This window comes from Pomacea canaliculata, linkage group LG12, assembly GCF_003073045.1.
Source record: "Pomacea canaliculata isolate SZHN2017 linkage group LG12, ASM307304v1, whole genome shotgun sequence".
Classification (NCBI taxonomy): domain Eukaryota; kingdom Metazoa; phylum Mollusca; class Gastropoda; order Architaenioglossa; family Ampullariidae; genus Pomacea; species Pomacea canaliculata.
In genome coordinates, this window is record NC_037601.1 from 18382017 (window position 1) to 18405879 (window position 23863).

Below are 23863 nucleotides of genomic sequence, written 5' to 3' on the forward strand. Positions count from 1 at the left end.
TTGACCACCCTGTTAGGTACCTCGAAGGACAATTCAACAGTGACGTGCCGCATGATTGTTGCAATTAAGGAGTTCCTGGTGTCCGATGAATGTGGTGATCATGTTTTGTACAAAGTGATTGTCTTATATTCCCTGTACGAGATCCAGAGCAACCTCATCAGGCACCTGCTCGCGAATACCTGGATTCTCCTATCTGTATTAAAATCCATGTTTCACGCAGGATCTTTACTACTAGTACCTAGTAGTAAACTTGATGTTACGGCTGCTCCAGACCATGTCCTCGCCGCAGTTATCGCGATATCTGTCGTAGAACCGCCGTCTTTGGAGAGGGTCGACCCCTAAGCACTTAAAGGTGTTTACCCATGCTTGACTAAAACCCTTAGGGGAAGAGGAGAGTTGGGAGACCAAAGCAGACGTGGAAGAGAACAGTAGAGAGCGAGCAAAGGAGAACGGAACCACATGGACCCAACTGAAGGTGGCTGCCAAAAACCGGGTCCGCTGGCGATGTGTTGTTGCGGCCCTATGCTCTTCGAGGAGTAACAAGGAATAAACTCACCCAAGCCTGAAGAGAAGGGATGCTATACCCGGGCCCGCGGCTGTGAAAGGGGGACTGGTCTTGGTCGGTGGATTTTTCCCCCTTCTTTTTGATGTAGATCCTAGTGCACTTGCCCTAATGTTTGCAGTTTATATTACGGTACTTGATGAAATATAGATATTGCCGATGGAATTGTAAGCATATTATTATATACTGGAAAAATAATGTATGATTACAATTACAAGGGGCCCGGAGAGGTCGTGTACTCCGGGGCCCCTGCTGGCTCTCAGCAGCCCTGTGTTTACCTCTTCGACCCGTACTCCTATCATCAAGTTATCTGCCTTGCTGTTTTCAATGACCATGACTTTACTCTTGTCAGTGCTGGTCTCATTTCTAGATTAATGACTGCGGACTGTCAGTTTGTTTGTAAGGTCTGACAGTTCTCTGTTATTGCCTGCTATCAGATCGAGGTCGTCTGCAACGCGTAGGATGCAAATCGGTCTTCCATCATGGAAATGGAAGTGTGATGGTCGTGGAGGGTTTCGCGCATGATGTTCTCCAAGATGTTGAACAGCACACGTGATACGAGGTACCTTTGACAGAGCTTTGCTGGTGTGTGAAAGAAAGCTGCCATTTGCTTGTCCAGCAGTGTACTCGCTGGGTTATGATACAGATTTGATAACTTAGGCGAGACCTTCTTCGATGTGGAATGGCCATAGCTCCCTGTGAAAGTCTGTGAAGTTGTGATAGAGGTCCCGCTGATGCTGAAGATGCTTCTCCATAAGGATGTGGCAGTTAAAGATCTGAAGCTAGCCTGTTCTTCTGCAACCAGTTCCTCGGTGTGGTGCTGATGCAATTCTGTATTACTTTTAGCAAGACTTTGGTTGGGTGGCTGATAGGACTTTTGGTTCTGTCCCTCTGGCGTTGTTTGCTATTTCCTTTGTCTTTGCATTCCCAATCTCTTTCACAAAATATTAAGACTATTGTTTCGTCCCCGCCCTTCTCGAGCAGCTTAACCGGGACGTTTGTAAACGCCAGGGGACTTTCCTCCCTCCAGACTTCGCATCGTTCTTTCGACATTTCTCCCAAAGGACTGGTAGGTCTCCAGGTTTGCTGGTTCTTCTCTGGTTGTTTTGAAGGATGTTGTCTTAAGATGGAAGTTGTACGAGATTTTGAGATATTCAGTCCATCGGTTGAGTACATAGCGCTTTCTGATAGAAGGTGGCTATCGCTGTCTTCGTTGATAATAACTTGTTGACCTGTCTTGGTAAGGGTCTTCAGTAGTAAGTCCTTGCTGTTATTCCATGCCATTCCCTCCACTACGGTCCAGCATCAGCCCTCCCTAGTTGATTTCATCTCTTTCCTGATGGCACAGTTCACTTCTTTATACTCGGAAATGGGTTTTATACCCTCTTTAATGTTGCCACCCACGCCTCTTACCCAACATTTGTTTAGGGGATGATGGCGAGATAACGAGTCGGGGCTGCATACACACACATACAGAGTCGAGATCCAATCTGCTACTGTGACTTGTAACAACCTGGCTGTCTCGGAGCCAATAACTGTTGACATGTCAAGTGGACAGCCCCGTGCAATACACTTCGTAGGTCATGAGAGAGGGAGCTAAACTCGATGGCTTTTGACCCTGACCTGAAGAATGTGACGGAGCCGGCGTTGAGGCGAAGGTAAGGTAAGAAAAAGTTCTCACATTTCGTTGTCATGCCAAGCAGCAGGCCATAAACCCTGGTGCCAGTCGTTCTTCGGCAGGTCCTTGCCATTGCGGCTAATCCCCTTTTCTATCCACCTTGGTTTATTCTTTGGAACATCGGCTTGCCCTCAGCTCGGCCGTTTATGATCTGGCCCTGTCACATCTATCATTCATTGTGCCCGGTGAGTATAAAACCTCATTCACTTGAATGTCACAAGGGAGGCATTGTCAGTGAATGACTCGACGTTCAGCGTGCTTCTGGATTAACATTTTTCTGGGGTGGGATGGATTTTCCATTAAATTCATTAATATCAACAATGTTACAATCAATGTTTATTGAAAGATTCCCGTGTAAATGCACTTGCACATGTTTATTGAAGTCGTCAGTACATGTTTATTTATTGTGCGTATTGCTTTATATCACTGTTATACAACTACTTAAGTCGGCAGAAAATTCCTGTACGTTAAAGCAGAGACTTTTTTCATAAAAAAAACGAATCATCGGTTTTCTTGAAGGGAGAGAGAAGGGGAAAACAAAACCCAGTCTAGATACTCATAGTGCGTAAACATGTTACACATCAGAGCGAAATCTTTAACACCTACCCCCGATGTTGGTACAACAAGTTGCAGGAGGAAATCATCATGCACACGTTACTCGTTCATTATTTTCAGCTTTTAATAGAGTGTTGATGGCAGGTGTTTACCATACCACTCTTCAGGATAGGTGCGAGAAAGCACGGTTACTACCTCGGTGTTCACTTTAGCACGTCTGGAGTTTATTGCTGGGGTTCATCTAAACACTTCTCACAACCGAGGTGTGATTATCTTCCCAGCTCGTCCGCTTGGACTAATTCTTCTTCCCTGGGAAATATCTCAGGTCTGGCAGCAGTTCAGGCTGGAGTTGGAAATATTTTTCTTCCTTGGGAGTTGTTTCATATCTTTTTTAAATATCATTTTAACCGCGATTGCTACACCAGCATCCAGTTTCTTCTAGAAGGCCAAATGCTTGTTTGTGTTTACATTTGTGTCTGGTTTTAGACTCCCGAGTGCACGGGCAGTGGAAAACGATTCCAGAAGGAAGATTTGTATTCAGTGAAAAATACGAAGCATCCATGATAGGCTGGCAGAGGGTGTGACCAAGATGTTCAGCATGTCCTCTGTTTCCACTGTCTGTTCGTGCTTAGGAATGGCTACCCTAACAATCTTTCTCTGTCCCAAACGAATGTCAGACAACAGAGAGCTTTCCCAACTTTGTTTCCTTCCTTCCTTTGACTCCCAGGTTCCTAAGCCACTGGGGAGTCTTGAAGAAAATGAGCACAGAATCCACTGGATTTTTTTTTCATAGGACTTTACAACCTGTATTATTATATCGCCATTTCTTAAAATTATACTGTTTGCATTTTGCATATTTGTAATTGGTATTCTTTTATTTATTTTTTGAGTTATTTAGAACAAGATAAGAAGAATAATAATAAGAATTTTATTAGCCAAGTGAGACGCCACTCGGAATATGACTAGATGATGGAAGAAACAAAACCAAAGAAAGAATAATCAGGCCTATCCTATACATATGCACATACACACCATCCCTGCTTTCCCTTCCACACTTCCTTTCTACCCCAGACAACTAGTATTGGTCCTGACACAAGCTCAGGAAGGCTATCGCTTCAGCAAAGAAGAGTTGCTGTCTCGTTTTTTCTTTCATCCTTTTGTGAAGTCATGCAATCAGAAGGTATCAGCATTTTTACGAAAAACATTTCTCGCTGAGTGATTTACCTGCCACAGCGGACCAAGTCTCTGGTGAACAGCTGCTAGTGATCTACACAAAAACACGTAAGTAAATTTTAAAAACGCTTTGACTTTTATCTTCTGTTGGAGAAGGCTGTGCACACGTAAACACACGTGCTTGGTACATCTCTGCCATCGCAGCAACACCCTGATGGGTTTGGGGCTCGAGAGGGATTTTCATGTGCAATAGCTCCCTGGACACGCGTAAAAGTTGGTCCTTTGAGGGGACCTCTGACACAAGTCTGCTTACTTTGGCTTTGAAGAAGGTTTGGGCAAGACAAGGGTAGACAGGACGTACCTCCGAGGTATTTTATGTTCAAGGAATGAGCTGTTGACACGGGAATGCCGCAGACATAAGAGAATTGTGTTTCTTTTAATCCAGTTCTGTAACCAAACGTTTTTACCGGAGACGAGTACGGTTAAGAGATAATTTAGTCTCTCGTGGGTCACTCCTGTCTTCTACCAGATCCACTTCTGACCTGCATGTTTCGCCGCAGAATGGCTGCAATAACGTCCAAACGGTGGGTCACGTGACATCGCGTGACGGGAGGCATCTTTTGAAGCACCTACGGGTTACAAACCATGAATAGCTAGATCAGCGGTTCTCAACCTTTTACATGTGGCGACCCCCCTGACGAACACCGGTACGTCCGCGACCCCCTTAGCCAGCTAGGTCGGTGGAAGAGCGGGGGGGGGGGGGAGCCTTAGCTAACCTCGAACGGCGCGTCGAGGAAATCAACAACGGAAGAACAAAGTTCGTATCTGCAAGAAGTATAACTGTTAATGAAATTCTGCGGTGCTAATAAATATTATTTTATTGGACACTCACTTTGATTAATGAGAAGGTTGAGCCTGCTTGCTGTTGCATAGAGAAGCGAACCTGTGTGCGATGTTCGTACCCACTGCTATTTGCAGCTCAGCCTCTGCGTCCACACGATTTCTGTATTGAGACTTCAGTGCTGCCAATGCTGAAAATCCTTGCTCACACATATATGAAGTTGAAAATGGCAGCAGAACTTTCATTGCTTTCTCAGAAAGGAGAGGATATTCACCGTTGACGCTAATCCAGAATGTTGGCACTGGTGTTGTGTGGAAGACCATTTTCAGGGATTGGTCACTCGAAAGGTCGATGAGCTGCTCTTCTTCTTGCGTGGACAACCCGCTTGTGCTAGGATCAGCCAGAAATGGATTACGAATCCAATCGTATTTAGTCACATCAATTTCAGCGAAATAATGCTGAAACCTTTCTTGCAGTCCGCTTAGATGGGCAATAATTACATTCTTCACCTGATCAAGATTCAAGTTAACGTCAGCCTTGCACTTACACAAGCACGGAAACATATCAAAAATATTTTCTTGGAGTATCTTCTGCGTCCACAACGAAATTTTTCGGACGAAAGCATTCATCTTGTCAGTTGTTTGTAATATGGTGGTGTCCTTCCCTTGTCTGGTCATGGCCTTCTGTCAGGGACCTATAGAGTACTAGGACTGAGCACGTGCGAATGAAAGGGTGTGAATGATGGACGTTTCCTGAATGCGTGCCTTTTAGATGTTTTAAAAAAAAGAGAGGTGTGACTGGAGAGGGAGAGTGGAGTCAGCGATGAGAGATTGGGGAAGAGAGAGGGCAAAAGGTGAGAGGATGGAGATTGGAGGCTTAATTGTTGAGAGGGGGATTGTGTTTTGAGTTTTGGAAGTGAGAAGTCACTGCATGTCGAGACAGTGTACTTGAATAGGGAGAAGAGATTTGGAGTTTGATCGCCCTCACCACTCGGTTACACAATGTAAACTAATTTCACTAATACCAGTATAAGAAACTTTTTTAAAAAATGACCACCTTCGCGACCCCCTTGTAGGCACGTCGCGACCCCCCAGGGGGTCGCGCCCCACAGGTTGAGAACCGCTGAGCTAGATGCTGGAGTTAGGAACAGGACCAGTGTAATTTTGCCAAGATGAAGAGCTGGAGAGGAGGTATTGGGTGGATGCCCCGATATCGTAAGAGTGGATAAACTGATTTGAGACAACAAAAACAACAATGGACAATGGACTGGAGCGTTGTGCGCAGAATCTTCGGGACAGCACCGAGCCGAGCGAAACTTGGTTGAGAATAAATTAATGAGACGAAGTGCCGGTCGTCAGGTGAGACGTTGCAGACCGTGAAACGGTACCTTGCATTTTCTTGACCTGGACTACTAGACAGGTGAGGTATGCTACAGTTCATTCACTTTGTGTTAATTTTCCGTTAGACTACCTGAGCGGGCATTATGGTGTCTTGATTGGGTTTGGTGAGTCGCTATGGACCTGCTGTACAACACCTTGCCTAGCATTACCTGGAAGGCTAAATCGAAGCAGTTCTACTATGCTAATAGGCTAAGTCAAAAAGGCGATACGTGTGAGCCATCCAGATATCACTGAACAGGGTATTGTTCCTGGCACCTGGCGCCCTCTAAAGCACCGAACAATAATCCCTAAATAATAATGACAACACCTGTCCCTGGCAAAACATCTCCAGTGTGCATGACTACAGTTGCTTTAGCTTATCCACTATTTCATGTATGTAGACACGTTCATACCGTGCTAGCAGGTGAGCCAGACATTGCCTGGGGCTGCTTTCCTTTGTGAACTCTTCTGTGGTATGATTGTCAACTAATCGTAAACTAAACGTTGAAATGAATATTACCAAAAGCCAAGGTTCATGTCGGGGTCAGCGATCTGAATGTTGGATTTCAGCTGATGACTGGTACACATTGCCTACTTACATGCATTACTAAAGATGACCTGTAACAACAGCCACAGCCGAGTGGGTCAATGACCACGTATTAAATGTTTTCTGTATTATTTACCTACCATGGGCGTAGAAAAGCTTCATAGCACGATCCTTCTTAAAGGATTAGTGGGGTACATTTTTTTCTAACAATTTAGTGAAGAAAGCTCAGTGAAAGATATTTCCACAAATCTGAGTAAATACCTTCTCCCTTCCGTTCTCGAAACACATCGCTATTAACATCACCATCCACAGAAAGAAGTCAACAGCACAGGCGTTAGAATTGTTAACGGATATGCCTACATTATAAAGGCTTCAGCCAATGGGAGAGTGTTGATTAGGCATATCTGAGTACAATCATGACATCACTATTTTGACCTCTCTCCCTGTCATGGTGACGTTTGTAGATGTTTAATCAAACACGTCACCCAAATTAGGGGAAACAGAATCTTCTATTGAACTTTAACAAATCTTAAGAAAAAAATGTTTATATCCCTGACATGTTAGCGAGTGTGCGGCTCCGCGGCATTTGTTTTTATATCCGACACGTTAAATTTTCCCAGACACACTGATGTATTCGACAGAAAATTGTATACCGACTATACCCCATTAAGAAGGCCCCACGAGGGTGCGTGAAATGGGGGTTAAGCGCATGACGACGCGCTGAGGACAAGAGCTGTGCATGTCATGCCAGGGAATTAATATGATTTATTGGCCGTGGACATCAAAAAGGTATAACGGATGAGTGGCTGGGACCGATGTCTCGGAATGTTATAATTATAGATCGCCATTAAACATCGCTCGAACACGCGCGTGCTTGAGCCCCAGCGTGCGTACTTGTGTTGGAGTGTCGTAACGCGAGTCAAGGAGGAAGAAGTTGTGCCAGCAGCAACACGGAGGTTACTCTCAATCGGGGATGGGAGGAGAGGGCTGAGACCCCGAATCTTTTGCAGCAAGAGTGCTGGTTATTGTCGATGACTGTTTGGACAGAGCTGTGGTGATGAGGACAGCTCGATGTTATGTAAAAGTACGTATGTGTTGCATGCGCTTTGTTTGGAATAAGCCGTTGATAAGTTGATAAGATTTAACAAAAACAATTCCTGGACTGTTTGTTCACGGAGACTAAGTCGAGAGGACGGCAATACAATTCGATTGCGACTTGCTGAAAGAGATTCCGACTAAGCTCAGATGTAGGAAAGTTAAAAGTTTGTTTCTACACCCACGCACCTGTCTGCACTCCCCTTTACTTACTCTTCTCATAATTCCGCTAACTGATCTTCTGATCTTAGGCTCCCCTGTATGAGCGTATGCGTCACTTCCGTACGTAAAAGTACCCATAAACTTCACACGATCGGCGCGACTTGCTGGCAGTTTCATGATTTGGAAAACAATACACAGTAACACTCATTCAGTTCGGCCCCGGGCTTCATTTAGACCATAAAAGTGTCTCTAGGGTCTGTTCCTTCCTACTCCCGGACCCTATGAGATTTACAGACATGTTTGTGGAGATAGGAACATATACATGGCAGATTTTCACGGGCAAACGCAAACAGTTTAGACACACAGAGATAGAAGTCTCTGATACACGGGTGTCTTGAAGGGGAAGGACGTCTTGAAAGTTGAGCCTGTAGTGAAGTTACTACCCACCTTCCACTCCTCTCCCCCTCTCTCTTTTGATTTGCTCATTCACAGAAGGTAACATTGCGGCTGGCTACCTCTTAGACCTCCATCTTTCATTGCTTGTTGTGTAACTGTAAAAACGTTAGTGATATATGAGTTTCCTCCGCCTGTCTATATCGTTCTCTTATTTCTCAACAGAACTGGAATCTTGCTATCTTTTCATTTGATAGAGTTGAAATTGCCACGATTCTCATACCTTGTGATTCTGAGATCGTGTTCTGATGCTATGTCTGATCGCCAAATTTTCAGACGGAGTTCTGTATTTTCCGGAGTTTTTGAAGGTATGCGGGGCAACCTGCAAGCAAATAATTACAGTAATGAGTGCAGTCAGTGTGTTGGGTGTTTGTACTGTTTGCGGCGCTAATTGCAATCAGGGTACAGAAAGCGGGTCTTTTATCTCTCAGGCGGAAACAGAGATGGTATCCCAAAGGCTTTTGGCAAATGTCGTCAGGGACATGGTTCTATCTGGGATGAGTTTTGTTAATAAGGACTACAGATGTCGAGGTCTTTTATTTGCAGATAATTGAATACATTAACCAGAAATGAGTTCATAGGAAGTTGCGAAAATACCTTATTTTTTTGTGCTGTAGTAATAAAATAGTGCATTTATATATATAGCGCCTTTCCCTTGCACCAGCCGGGCTCAAGAGGCGTGACATACGCACGTGCGCTCAGGCACACATCTCTACAGGGTGGACATCCATGCACTTTCATGGACAACCTTGCAGACAACAGAGAGAGAGAGAGAGAGCGCGAAGGAAACCGGAATACCTGGAAAAAAAAGCCCACCGACGGTCAGGCCTGTAATCAGGTGATACAAGGATATGCATACAACACTTTGGTCACTGGGCAACGATGATGTAGATGATGCCCAGTCGTGTACAAGTGGTCAGTGGTGTCTTTTGTTTGTAATCTCGTCCGTATGTCTGACTTCAACGGTGTTTCTGAGTTCATCAGTCTTATTATATAAAACTCCGTGATTACATTATATAAAAACTCCGTGGTGACACCAGCTGCGGCCACCACTGCTGACGTCGGTCTGTCGTGCGGAACCGTTCCGGTTAATGACTGTTGGCAATAAGCTTGGGTATCTGCGACTGATGTTTTGCATGAACGGTCATAGAAGGATTAGTCATCGTTTTTATTGCACACTTTCGGAACCTTCTGCCTTCTCCATTTTTAAACATCTTTCGTCATGGCACTCCAGCGATGTACTTTTTTTTTGGAGGGTAGGAGGGAATCAAGAAATCTGCCTTGGCAGCCTTTCGATGTTCCCATCCACGTTTTGTTTGTTTGTTTGTTGTTTAGTGGCCCGAGGTTTTCACACGACGCAGATATTAAGGGGAAAAACAATTTATTTGTTCCACCTGTTATTAGCGATGATCGGGTTCTGTTGATAAGTGAGTACGGGTTTGCTGGTAGATGGTCTTAATTAACCACCTAAGAAGCATAGCAGGAATTGGAACAAGTGTAACGCACATCACTGTTTATCCTCCTCATCATCATCATTGTCATTATAATTCCGCCAGTACTAGTCGTCGGGAGGACTCGATGAGACGCAGCAACGTGCCGTCGGAGCCGATCTTCAGCTCCTGTGAGTAGGTCCCCCATCTAGCATCCTGTCCGCTCTTTGCTGTTAGCCAGCCAGCCATGATTACTATTGCTTATCCTGCCAACCGTTGCGTTTGTTAAAAAGAAAGTCTCAGGGAAAGTTCGTATTCCAGATTGTCAGCATGCAGTTTGAAATCATGGTAAGTCGTCATTTACTAGTACCACTCCTTCCCCTCATTTATTTTACTCATAATCCCCAAGTCACGTGCCAACCGGCAAGACATACAACATAGAAGTTAAGAGTTAAGCACATATTTTGTTGTCAATAGAAATGTTTAAAAACCAATTTTAAAGAAAACTGTTTACAACGAGAATGTTACCAGCGTCACTGCGTCAGGTAGATCAGCTACAGCGCGTGCATAGACGTAAACAGACGTGGTCGGTTACTCCAGTTGGATCACGTGACCGAGCCCAAAATCCTTTCGAAATCTAGGCTTGAGAGCCGTGAGTTGTCAGTCATCCGCGACCACCGTGTAGCTGCTGCTGTCACGCACGCGGCGAAACTGCTGTGCTGCACGTTCTTTGTGTCGTGGAAAACAGGAGAGGATGAAAATGGCGATGGGAGGGTGAGGAGGACATGGAGTTTGAATAATGACGCCAACAGTGATGACCCATGAATGCCGTTGTGCTCTTTGACCGTGGCGGTTAGGAGTGCGGTAGGGGGGTCACACACCTCGGTGTCCTGTTTGTAATGTAGGACAAAACACTTAAACAATTTTATTGCTTATAATATTTGGTCAGTGCATGCCCTTGGCAGCATTGTTAACAGCAAACAGCACTGTGAATGCAGGTGCATTGCCTGGCGGCTCTGTGTGTGTGGGAAAGAGAGAAGGGGGAATGGAGGGATAGAGAAAAGTAGATGTAATTGAAATAACATCTTTATTCCCTAACCCTAGGTGTGTCATTTCCGTGAAAGCTTTTAATCTCGCAGATGACCGTGAGGGAAGGCACCGTGGTTAGTGTCCTCGATTGAGAAGCAGGTGGCCCTTTTAAGGTTCACTGGGACCCGTAACGGAAAAACTCGCTCTGCCCCTCAGCACCAGTTGCTAACGTATTTGAACGGCAAAAGACGGTACGTCCTACACTCAGTCAGCCACGAAGGTTTCAGCCATCGTCACCACTATTATTGGCTTTTGGACACTTTTTGCGGTCGTCAGTGCAATATACGTGTACTTAAGGACTGAGAAATGAGTTGGCCTTTAAATTACCTCAAACTTGGGTAAGCGGTAGATAAATCATCAACATGCATTCGACATGGACTCCCTTAGACATGATCGAAAGACATGATAAATACGTTATTGTCCATAAGTACTTTTACAATGAACCCAGTGAATAAACACTGTTTAAACAGTTTGTCTCATGGACGGCAGCACAAATAAGATTAAGTATTAGACGCTGGTAGAAACTGTTATCCAGATCCAGTATCAAGCAAAGAGGAGCTTAATGGAGGTATATAATATCTGGAGTAAGCCCTACACTTTCTTTCGAGGGCAACGCTCTTTAACATTTATACTTGGCTTCAGTCACGTACTCTTCCCCTGCACATGGATTTGCGAGATACAGTTTAACATTAATTGTGATCTGATACTTTTATTGATTGGTAGGATGAAATTTTGTTTGTGCAAGTTTACGTACATGGTAATACGAGATAATAATGGATTTGTAGGTGCACACACAAATATTTCACTGCAATTTGAGTCACATCTTTACTGGTGCCAGAGACCTTTTTTCCAAAACCAAGCTCACGGTAAAATGTCTTGAGAGGATGTCCTCGATGTAGCGCATGGAAATATATATATACACATCCTTGTTTGCTCTTCAGTTTTCACAGATTCGCTTCTAACCTGTTCTGTGTGCATTCATAATTGAGAACACGTGTCCAACCCTGCGCCCTGCAGGTTAATTTCCTTAACGGAATTCCACGGCGCAGCGGGAAGCCCGTCAACACCATCGCTGACGTCACACGGCTAAGTGAAGTCGTAGCGCCGTCTGGTGGCGAAAAGTGAAAATCAAACTTCCGGTAGCAATGAACGGTCGATCCGGGGCCGGACACACGTAGGTCACCGTTCGCCCATTTTTGTCAGAAAAAACAGAAAAAAAGTGCTCGAGCGATTGTTTAAAAAAAAAAAAGTGGGATCTGATCAGGTTTAGATTATCCACGGTTCGTTTTCCGGAAATCACAGATGTTAAAGATAAAATGTGAACATGCTCATGCTGAAAAAGGATTCAATTAAACACGAAAGAAAATAAAAAGTAAGAGAGATGGACATACAAAAGTCGTTTTGTGTAGAACAAACAATAAACTATTGACACACTGAACTTTGTTAATATAGTGTTGGTATTAAATGTTTATTATAAAGCCAGTAAGAAATATATCTTAAGGTGAGGTGGGGCCAGGCGCGTGATGGTGAAGAGTGCTCCCAACACGGAAGGTAATGGCTGTAAAATGAGATAACAGACGAGGATTGTAGAGGAACATGTAAGTGGAACCGATAAGTGTCGCTGAGACAGCGACAGTTCGGTTGTATTTTAGCAGGGTAAGAGGGTATAGAAAGGGTGTATGACATAACGCTTTTAAAGCCACAGTGACACCATTGCTAATTTATTTTCCTAGCATGAGTACAATGAAGTAGCTGGACAAGATTGTAAAGCTGTAACTAGACAAGATTTGAAATAAAATTACGCGCTCGCTCACACTGATGTGCAACTTTCCGCGAGATAAAAGAAAAAGGAATCCGACAAGGTGTCGTACCTATTACCATAAGTACCTTATTCAAGCAAGAGAGATGGAGAGTGGGGAAGGTAGAATCACTAAGATAAAATCCCAGAGAAATGGCTTGAAAACGCGGGTATTGGTTTGCGGGAAAATGAGTTATTAGAAGTGACTGTTTACCGAGAAAATAGGAATGATAGGATTTGTAGCAATCGATAGAAATAATCCGGATTGACTGAATTCTTCCTTAAAATTTAGAAAAACAAGGTAATGGAACATAATCTCTTACCTGGTCACACGAACATTCCTCGTGGTAAATTTCTAGATTACTAAAATCTGGACGGGATGTATTTCCCTCCAGAAAAAGTCGTAGGTTGTTGGTTCAGATCTTGCTTCAAGTAGTTGTAGCAGTTGTTTCACAGGGCTAAACTAATTAGTTGTGATACAGCATCAGTTGCTAACTCAGTATAAAACATCAACAGCTAGCTAACCATCATGCATTTGCGCCATACAAGCTTATAAGACCGTTAATCAACATGCGCAGGTCCAGTGAATAACAAAGAAGGAAGAAGAGGGAAAAGAAGAGAAAGAATAAAATTTAACAAAAATGAAAATCAACACAAAAGTATAGAATGTCGGCAAGAAGCGGCTCCATGTTTTTTTTTGCATGTCTTCAAGGAAACATAAAAAAACTCACATCATTGCAGCAGATTATCGGGAGTAATAGTCTAACACACAATTGCAATGTTCCGCTGAAGGCATCTTAAATATATTTTGTGGTATTATAATGAATTTATCAGCTCAGTATTAAAAATACCGTTGTATTTTAAAATCAAGGGTTTTTTTATTCGTTTTGTCACCAACAGCTGTACAGTCTTTTTTTCTGAATTTGAGTGAATAGACATAAAAGTTTTTTAATGAGGCTGATTTTATCTTATAATATTTGTCATAATGCTGCCATCAAGCATGTTTTTTCCCCTTTGGCAGTATCTTCGCCGCTTCTGTATTCGTTAGAAATAAGCGATGATGGGGTTAGCCAAAAAAAAAAAAAAGGAGGGCGGGAGTAGTGGTGCTATGTCGTTAACTCATCCTCTCGTCGTCAGTTATGGCTCATCCCTTCTGATTAAAAGCAGGCGCACAGGAGTGCGTGCGAACATTTGCGGAACTGTGAAGATGCGCACGCGGGCGATGCAATAAAACGCAAACTTCGGAACAGCCGCGCTTCGCGGAACAGCCATGCTCCTGACAGCGCACCCTCCCTCCTCTAGCAGCTAGTGCCAGAGCAGAGTGTGTGGTGTGCGTTGCCGCATCCGTCCGTGCAGCGAGGTGAGAAGTGTGCTGCATGCACGGTGATGTTGTGAACCGGAGCCACTGTGCCATCAGTTGGCAGCATGTGTCGCAGCCGGCAGCTGGCGCAGAAATTTTGGTCGCTGTCATTGTGGGTGTTTGAAGAAGCGCATCTGTTGCAAAACTGTTCCCGGTGTGAAGAGTTAGCTCGTGTGTGTGTTTGAATATTATTCTTCATGGTATATCTGTGTACGTGGATGCTGTCTTCGTCTTCCTCTTCTTCTTTTTTTTGTTTGTTAATCTCCTCATGACTAACAAATAACAGAAAATAATCAAAGCGCTAAGTCTCAAAACAGAGTTTCATTGCGAGAATAAGATAAATGGGATTAGCTTAGGAGCAGTCACTACAGCTTAGTACCACTAGCAAAACATCCGTTTCTAACCTTTTCTTCTTCTTTGACTGTATTTTTACTTGTAACTGTGATTTGTAGTTGCAGTAATAGTAGTGGTGATGGTGACAACAACAACAACATATATAACTGTCCATTTTTGTAACACACACACATGACTGTCACAGAGGTCGCATCAACACAATGGCTGTGAAGAAAATAAACGAAGCAGGAAGGCAAGATTGTAAACAATCACATAGATCTAAAGCAGCGGAGAGAAAAAAAAATTGTGATGAAAGTAATCCATAGAGCAGAAAGCGCTAACAACTGCAGGAAGTGGAGTAATTCTCTAGCAAATTAAAAACCTGAGTTGTGATGTGCAGAAAACGTTGTACATGATGGCTCAGGATCGTGTTTCAGGCTGTTAGGCGTTAGACGATGAAGCAGACATCAAAGGGATACATATTCGGGGGGAAAAACCAAAACAGTGGCAGGCGAAAGCAATAAAGCACAGGTAATCAATGTTCAGCAGACAACAAACACGACAAAAATCCAATGGCACTTAAAAAAAAACAAAAAACAGAAACAAGCAGAGCTAGTCTCCACATTTTCTCTCTGCGTTCCTACTTACGCAATTTGCTTTATGGACCAGTTCTCTTTCAAATTTTGAAAGAAATTGCCGACTGATTTTACTGATTGTTTTATTGTGGTTAGTGCCGGGTTTCTTGCCTTGAACCTAAGCACATATGCACAGATGGCTACCACTCGCTTTCGCAGATTGAAGATGGTGGACATGTAGACATACCGCAGTGCCGGGCATTGAAAAAAAAAAAATCAGCATAGAACAATCGAAAGCATTATAATAAGGTTAGTACTTTGTCATATACCGATTACTTCTGACGTAAGCTTGAATAATTTCTAGGGAGTGATTTGCTACAGGTTTCTGATATATTTTGTGTGAGATCTGCTTTTTTTTTTCGTGGGAGGCCAACCACTACGGTTCTCATTTTCCCATTGAACCACTCGTTTCAAATTGCTTCTACTCATTGCGATACGTGCAGATGCAGCATTACCGATCTCAATAGTGATTTCGCGGCATTAAAGTGGCTTTCTTTGCTCAGCCTTTGACCTGCCTTCACTCCAGTGAATCGCCGGCTGAGCAGATCTAATTGAAAGCAGACGACACATTGAAAACCTCGTAACGTTACGCGAGATCTCCCGTGGTTTCTAAAGACGCAACTCGGAGTACCTGCCGTGTTATAATAGACAGATCTGTCACCGCCACTCCCTCCCCACAAAAAAAATGAAAAGAAAAGAGGTGTGTTTTCTCCGTATTCATCATGTTAGGAAATCCGCAAAAGCGAGTCACATCACTGTAGTTTAAATGCCACTGCTTGATGGGCGAGCAGCATGAGCATCCAAGGCTAATCTGCGTGAAAAATTAGTATGAAATGAATGACTTTAATTTGTGGATAGAGTATATTCCTTTAAAAAAAATCCTAAGCGAAATTTCTGTTGGCAAGGTACAGACCTTTAAGCATCGAAGTTCTCATCTGGGTTTCTGAAGAAAGGATCAAGACTTCATTTTCTGAGTCCTGTCACAAAGTAGAAGCGCGAATTTTGCGCAAGTGTTTTCTTTGCACCTTTCACTTCTCCCACTGGTTGCAGCCTTCAATGATGTCAGAAATTAAAATTTAGGTCACAGGTCAATCTATATGTAAATTAATTTGAAAATTGTGCAGTCCATTTTCCGTAACAGTATAATGAGATTTCTGTGTTCTGTTAACTCGCAAGCAGTTTTTAGCTTGTCAGTAGTTCAAATTTAGGTTACAGGTCAATCTATATGTAAATTAATTTGAAAATCGTGCAGTCCATTTTCCGTAACAGTATAATGAGATTTCTGTGTTCTGTTAACTTGCGAGCAGTTTTTAGCTTAATTTGTCTGGGGCTAGCCATTAAGAGTCGCCTACACTACTTCCACAGAACGGACCTTGCACATCTGGGTTTTGCCAGTAATAATAAAATGTCTGCTTTTAGTTTGATTGCCGCTTCTTGGAATGTGAAGGAGGCGTCCTCAAAAAGCACATGTCACCAGTCTCTGGCTAAACTCTAAAAGTTGGTTCCGTTTGCGTACATATACTGGTCCTGGAAGTGGGCTCATGGGATCTGGTCTGCTTGCATGTCTGGACAGTTTCTTTCTTTTTTGACAAAAAATTATTACCCCTGTGAGTAAAGTTATGTAATGGCTCCTTTTTGTCTGGCACTGAAGGTCTGGAAGGTGTTTTGCGTTTCGAAACGCAATGCTCTTGTCACACCGGTAGGCTTTTGTCTGTCTTTATCAGGCACTCTTACACGCTCACAGATGTTTCAGGTTTATTTCATCTTATTTTAAATAAGAGATGTCAAGCTTAGAGTTAAGAAGAAATTTACTATGTTCATATTATGGAAAGTGTATGTCCTTTTTTTCCGAACTAGAGCTGTGTGATGTTTTTGAGACGAAGACCACAGCATCTGTTTCAGACGGCATCGGTAACGAGGACTTAGAAATCACTTTTGGAACCAGAAGTAGCAAATAAATTTTAGCTCGCGTGAAGGTTCGGTTATAAATATGTGTGTTACGCTAATGTTATGATTACTCGGTCCTTAACATTTCCCGCAAATGACGCAGTCCCTAGTGTTTCAATCTGAAACCGTTCTTTCAATTTCTCCTGCAATCTCTCTTATCATCGTCATCATTATCGTCATGATTAATGTCACCAAATTTCTCGTATGAACCCAGTCATTCTACCCACACAGCTTCATGATCATCAATACAGAAAAAGAAAATATATATCTATATGCAATATTTAATATTTCAGTTGACGCACAAAATGCAGTACGCCTAGATTTATGATTTATTTGACTATTTTAACCGAGAATATGTTGTACTTTTATATTATGCTCCGGGATATGATTTCCTATTCAAACTTGAGAATGTGGGTGGAGAAATAAGAGGCAGTCCGTGACACATTAACAATCGGACTGCACAACAAGTTTTTAACAGTTTCTCTCTTCAGGGAGTCCCGTACCGAGGTGACTCGATAACACGGAATTAAATGCCTTAGACTTTCCCCCAAGATAATTATGAAAACAAGCCAAAAATAGCATGTCAGGTCCTGTTGTTTATTCTGTATGCCTTAATGACGTCTGAAAAAGAAAACTTAAGCAGTTTGATCAACCATCACGATTTATCTCGCGCCAGGCTGGTCTCCCTGTATTTGAGTTGCGAAACTTTCCCTTCGGCATGTCTCGTATTTCAAGGCGTAAAAGAATGTGTAATGTTTGAGCAGTTTGTCTCCCGATTTTCTGACGGCACACACAATTCATGCAGCGGTGCAGGTTCGTTCGTTTGTCTGAGTTTTACGCCGTGCCAGCAACTTAAATGGCGACAGCGGGGCAGGAGCCAAACAAAACCTTTCAGAGGTGAGTGAGTCGACTGGCATCATCAGTTCTTGGCATTCTTAGCAGACTGACACATCTAGGAAATGCTGTCACCGTCTTTTAATTTCCTAGTCTGAAAGATATTTTAAAAGATTTTTTTAAAAGAGAAATAACAGTGTGATTAACCCTCCTTTACATGGGCAGTATTTGAGGTGTTTGCCAAAGTGTGAAGATAGTGTGCGGAGTCGACTTCGCCTAAAACACATTCAGATTAAACTTCCTGTACAGTCGAGCGTAGCTAGGATACTGATTGAAAAATATACATATCTTTTCTGCTGTTCTGTAGTGCATTAAAACTGGAAGATATTAAGTGAGTATGTAAAAATAGTTTGCTAAGTCAACTTAGCTCAAAGCCGATTTCTCACACATTTCATAAAACTTTTTATACGTTTAGTGCAGTTAGGGCACCAGTTCAAAAAGTGCAATTTTTTCCAGCTGTTACTTTTGTAAGACCTTTAAGAAAGTAATAATTATTTTTATTCCGCAGCTAGGAGTCGACCTAATGCGTTGGATTCAAGTTTAACGACACTAGACTTGTAAAGAAACTATTTTCATGTGTAGTTTGTGCTGAGCACCGAAGGGCCGGTGGGCGGAGGGTATGCGACAAGGTGGTAGGGAAATAATGTTTCTGACGTCTATTCGGAATAGTATCCATTTTTTGGTTGTAACTAATTGCTTGTTCAGTTTTTTCCCCTAAGTCATCAGCGGCGGTCCACTGGCGCAACGGTTAGCGCCTCTCACCAACACTTTGGTTGGGTGCAAGGACCTTTATTAATGAAGGTCGGTGGTCCTGGGTTTATATCTCGTCTCTGGCACACTGTTCTTTCTCTGCATGTGAAATATATATACAGGGCTGGCTGCTTTTGCCATGACAGCTTTAGTTGCTGGCTCGGTATAAATCCCCAATTCCCCTCCCCCAATCATTAGTATGAGCTAACGACATGCTTGTATTTTTTTTTTTAGGGTCAATCATTAGATGAGATTAGCTTGTGTTATGGTCAATCATAATTATCATCAATAGGATTAGTTTACACGTGTGTATTGTTTACGGTCAATTATGAGATAGTGGTAACTTATTTTGTGTTGTACGAGTCCATCAGCAGTCGCTAGAGCTGCTTGTATATGCAATATCATCTCTGATGCAGGAGAATTAGTTTTCATTCGTTTCAGTTTGAAAATAGCTTCATTTCTTTAATACAGAACTCTCGTTTCTGTACTCTTTTGACCTTTTCTCTTGTTATCTTGTCGCTGGAAATTGCCTGCACGACCAGGCCCAGGTCGGATGTTTGAATATTTTGTGTTTGAGGTTATACGTATACTTTTTAAAGATTGTCTTCAGCCTCGTTTATTTAATAGACATCTGTATCCTGTAAAATGTCTCGAAGCCCTCGATGATGATGCAAGCGTCGTCTAAAAACTAACAGACTTTTGATGAAACCGGCCGGTGATTGGTCCGTTGTGTGAAAAGATGCTGATCTTTTGTCTGTCCAAATTTGGCATTCGGACTGCATTTTGTATTTTCGTCCCATTCTTATTTAGCGTTCAGATCGAACATGGATTTCTGCAAAGCATGACATCACGTACAGCTTTGTACACTTTTTATGCTGTGTTGAAGGAATCGGCTGTGCATCGAACGAAGCCAGGTTTGGTTCATCTTTGAGTTACTGATTTTTTTTTCTTTTCCATTTTAACATTATTTTTGCTCTAGACCCTTAGTATTTATGTGTAACATCGCCGTTTTCGTAAAATTGTTTGTAAATCTTCGCGAGAGTAGTAGGGAGGAAGCGTTTTGTCATCCTGCTTCAGTCTGTGCGTCTCTCACTCTTTACCTCCGTCTGCTCGACTTTGTGTGTGTGTTTGGGGTGGGAGAGGCGGAGAGAAGATATAGGATATTGGTGGGCTCATGTTTTATTTTAATTTAATTATGTTTTTTTACTTGACTGACCTCCCCTGACTTCAGCGGCGAGATGACCTCAGCACGAAACAAGCTTAATGACATTACTACCAGCCACAATCGCGATTGCCCTCTGACCTGTCGTCACTTCACCATCTGATATGTTTGTCGACACGTCGGCGACCTTGACACTTTTTTTTTATCGTTCACGTGTTCTTGACGCAGTGCGAAGATTTCCGTGACTTTAGTCATGGCGTGTACGTACGCCAGCACTTCTATTAAAGACCTACAGGGAGCGGTGCCATTTTTTTTCTTAACAAGTGGGTCAAGTTCAGTGAAAAATTCTTTTTTTCCCCTGACATCAAAGTGAATTTTTTCGCCATGGTCTAGACGCCACGGTTTGTCCAGAGATAGGCTGTTTGACATGTGGTCCCAAATCTTCCATTAGTCGGAAAGCCTTGACAACGTTAATGCAACCAGTTACAATAGTAACATTTTGCTGTTGTAATGAGACGAACGTACACTTACCTTGCATACGCACGACGTATTACACACACACAACGCTCGACGAGCACCTGCAGATGACAATGAGGATGAAGAGATTCGTAGGTGAATTGAATCGAAAAGGTCAAAAATTCAGAGGAATGTCCCTGAGAGATTTATAAAGAAGATGGCGGACAAAGACCGTTGGTTTTTTTTCCCCGCTTACTCGGCCATTAGAGAGAAACTGCTTTTCTTTTATATGACGTCTTTTTCTGCTGCAATTGACGTGGAAGAAATGACGCACACAAGACGTCAGACACAAGACACCATTTGTACACCCAACAATACGAAAGCTACCACAACTCATTACAGCTGTTGACTTTTGTCTGTGTATGGAGATGTTTGTAGATGTCTTTCTCAAAAACATGAAAGGGTGTACACTAATTTTGACAGCAGTAGTAGCTTAATTCTAGGATGTAGCTACTTATAAGACAACCTTTGCACCCCACTAGATCTTTAAAATCGCCATTAAGTGTGTCACAGTTGAATGCGGGCAGTAGCATATCCGGTGATCCCGTCCCTGTTCTTCCAAGCGAAACTCTTACTAGGTGAGGTCAACGCCTGTTTACATCTTTCTCTGGGTGTTACACTTGTTTACTGCTTGGCTGCGATGTTGTCTGACTTGCTGACTTGGCGTAAAATATTATAAGAGAGAAAGAAAACCGAGAGAGGGGAATAGAAAAAAAAGGAGATATAGGTGGCATGTGTGAGAAAGACAGAAATAGGAACGAATTTTCTTGAAAGTTTAGAGAAAATAAATCTTTTATTTTTTTTTAAACACTGTGATGTGTTTCACTTATAATTATCTGTTTATTATATTTAATATATATATACGTGGCAGCCAGCCAGAGTTAATCAACAGTTCAGTCTGGAAGGAAGTGGCGAGTTCATCGTGTTCATTTAGAATTCCAGAATTTTAAGAAAGAGAAAAACAAACCCTTAGTAACCTTGAAGTTTTCCGTTCATCGTTAAGTTTATAACCCAAACCTATAACATGAAAAAATTTTATATGTATTACATATACAGACCGTAATCTTTAGATATGTAAAGCACGACACGTTTCCATATATATGTGTTTAGATGTTTATTTCGACAGTAAGAGTCAGCGTCCTCAAGGGCACTTTTCTGTTCACAAGACGATGACTTGGGCACGAGGGACATCAGGTTGTCTGACCCCGGTTGCACTTGCAAGTACACGTAGCCTGACTTATTATGTGTGCATAACATTGCATTGTCATCGTTACAGACTGCTGGTAAACTCGAAAACAAGAATGTTTATTCTCATCCATGACGTCCGCTGATATTTGTAAATTTTTCGGCTGACTGATTTAAACGTTTCATCGGCGCAATTCCGCCAGTTCAGACCGTTCGCTTAAAGGACTTTTGAAGGATTTGGCACATGCAGGGTGGCGACATTACCCAGGTCAGCATCTCGATCCTTCATTTATTTATTTTACATGTGAGAACTTCAGGAATGGGAAGGTGGAGGTTCGCTTTCTCGAGTTTCCAGGGTGTGCATTTTTCTTGATTACTCCAGACAAGATGTCGACAGCCTGCTTGTAGACTTGAAACAAGTTGCAGTCGAAATGGGCAGCAATCTCCAGAAAGGGGGTAGGAGGAAGAGCCATGTCAAGATAGGAGAAAGATGCTGATGACAACGGCCGCTCTCAGGCATCTGGAGACATGAGAATCCAGTGAAAGATTGTGAATATCTTTATGACGCCCATAATGGAAGTCTCTGCGACTCACGCTATTCTGGATCCGGATAAGAAAGGAAATGTGATAAAACGCAGTTCCGGACATGCGCCGTAATAAGCTTCAGTTTGGCTCCGCGCCGCATCACGGCGAAATGACCGGCGAAATTAAGTGGATTACGTTTCCTGGTAGTGTGAGAGGTCGAGGGGATAGCACCGCATAGCCGAGGAATTGTCACGAATAAAACCTAGAAAAAAAAGTGTTCACAAATCTGAATGTTCAGTTAGAGAACAAAACAAACAATAAAATCCCAAACACTTTTTACTGGATGAATGTCACGTGGTGCACCGTCTCAACATTATTGATGCTGATTTTCAAACTTCGCTTGGGACTGGATTCCTTACTAGAGAAACTTTTAATATCCTAACTGGCTGCCTAGAAAAATAAATTATACATCTGAGATATTAACTGTGACATGGCAGTATTGAGAGAAAACGCCCCTGATGGTCAGTCCCTCTGCGGAGGAGTGTGGAGGGGACGACGGCGGGGGCGCTACTGATGTAAACGCCGATCACAGAATGCTCGCCTGAGTATTCAGAGAAACGCTAGTGTGTTGTTGAGGTTACCTTCTTCGTTCGTCGGACAAAAAAAAATGTAAAGTCTAGACAAATGAAACAGAGGCAGACTGGAATCTGATTTGCAGAAGCTGATTGTCTCCCACCCGCCCCCAACTACCACCTCTCTTCCCTCTCTCTCTCTCTTGGTGTCTCATTATGTGGCAGCTAAATGCAGATACCTATTAATCAGACTGACTTGGAATGAGTTTTCCGCTCGATACGGATTTCTACTGTCAGCGTGTCTTCCATTAGGGACAACAACTCCCTGTGACGTCATTTGTTGTCGTCTGCAAAGATAGTTGCAAGCGCTTGTTGTTGTCCTGCTGGTCTACCATAGGCTGCTCAACTAATGTTTTGGATTTACCCAGACGCTTGTGTCGTGTTCTGATGACTGTTTCGCATGTTTAATGTGTGCGTGCACGTTAGAGGGATGGAGGTGGGGTCACAAAAATGTTTACTTTCGTGCCGATGTGTTTTAGTCTGTAAGTATCTATGCTGCCTGCATGCTGTCTTTATATTCTGTACATTACTTTGATTTGGTTTCGCAAAGCGCACCGAACCTGCTGCTTTAAGTGTGGAAATGCGGTAAATAAATCCTTTTTATCATCTGGAAGTTATTCTAGTTATAAACTATTCACACATCGGCATGCTTACAGTATTTCCACAGAAACGCAAGACTAATGTTGTTTGTTTATTCATTGACATTTTCTAAATTCAATGCATTCATATACGTTTATTACATACGTTTGTTTATAACTCTGAAATTTATTGAATAATGGTGTGTTCCTATAAAACTTGATGTAAGTATGTTTAACTTTTTCCGGCACCGACCAATGGCTAACTACCTTCACAGTATTGTAACAGCATATGTAAAAAAAAATTGGTTTATTTCAAATATATTTCATTGAAATATGTAATCACGACTGTACTGTAATTTGAAAATAAAAACTTAAATTTAAAATCTGTTACCAGTTTTAACAGGACCAGGGCAGGCATCTAGTACTTAGATCGACCTTTGTTTCACCCTGAATTGTCACGGGTACACACAGGCACGATGGTTCAGAATCGAGCAAAGTAGTCGCTCACCGAAACAGAATTCTTTTGAAAATACTGTCGAGGACGGAAATGTTCGTGCACAGAGTAGTTTGAATACCGAGTTACC

The 23863-nt window shown here is 42.6% G+C and overlaps 1 protein-coding gene across 2 annotated transcripts in view; it reads left to right on the forward strand.

Moving 5' to 3' along the window:
* Window positions 1-2161: 2161 nt before the first annotated feature.
* Window positions 2162-23863, forward strand: part of LOC112553161 (FMRFamide receptor-like) — a 47113-nt gene continuing 25411 nt past the window's right edge. Inside the window, exon 1 of one of the 2 annotated variants that reach the window (XM_025220201.1) lies at window positions 2162-2225. The gene's annotated coding sequence lies outside the window, so the exon portion shown is untranslated. Of the gene's footprint in view, window positions 2226-14702; window positions 15340-23863 lie in introns of those variants that run through there. The other variant, XM_025220200.1, reaches the window with a different exon arrangement.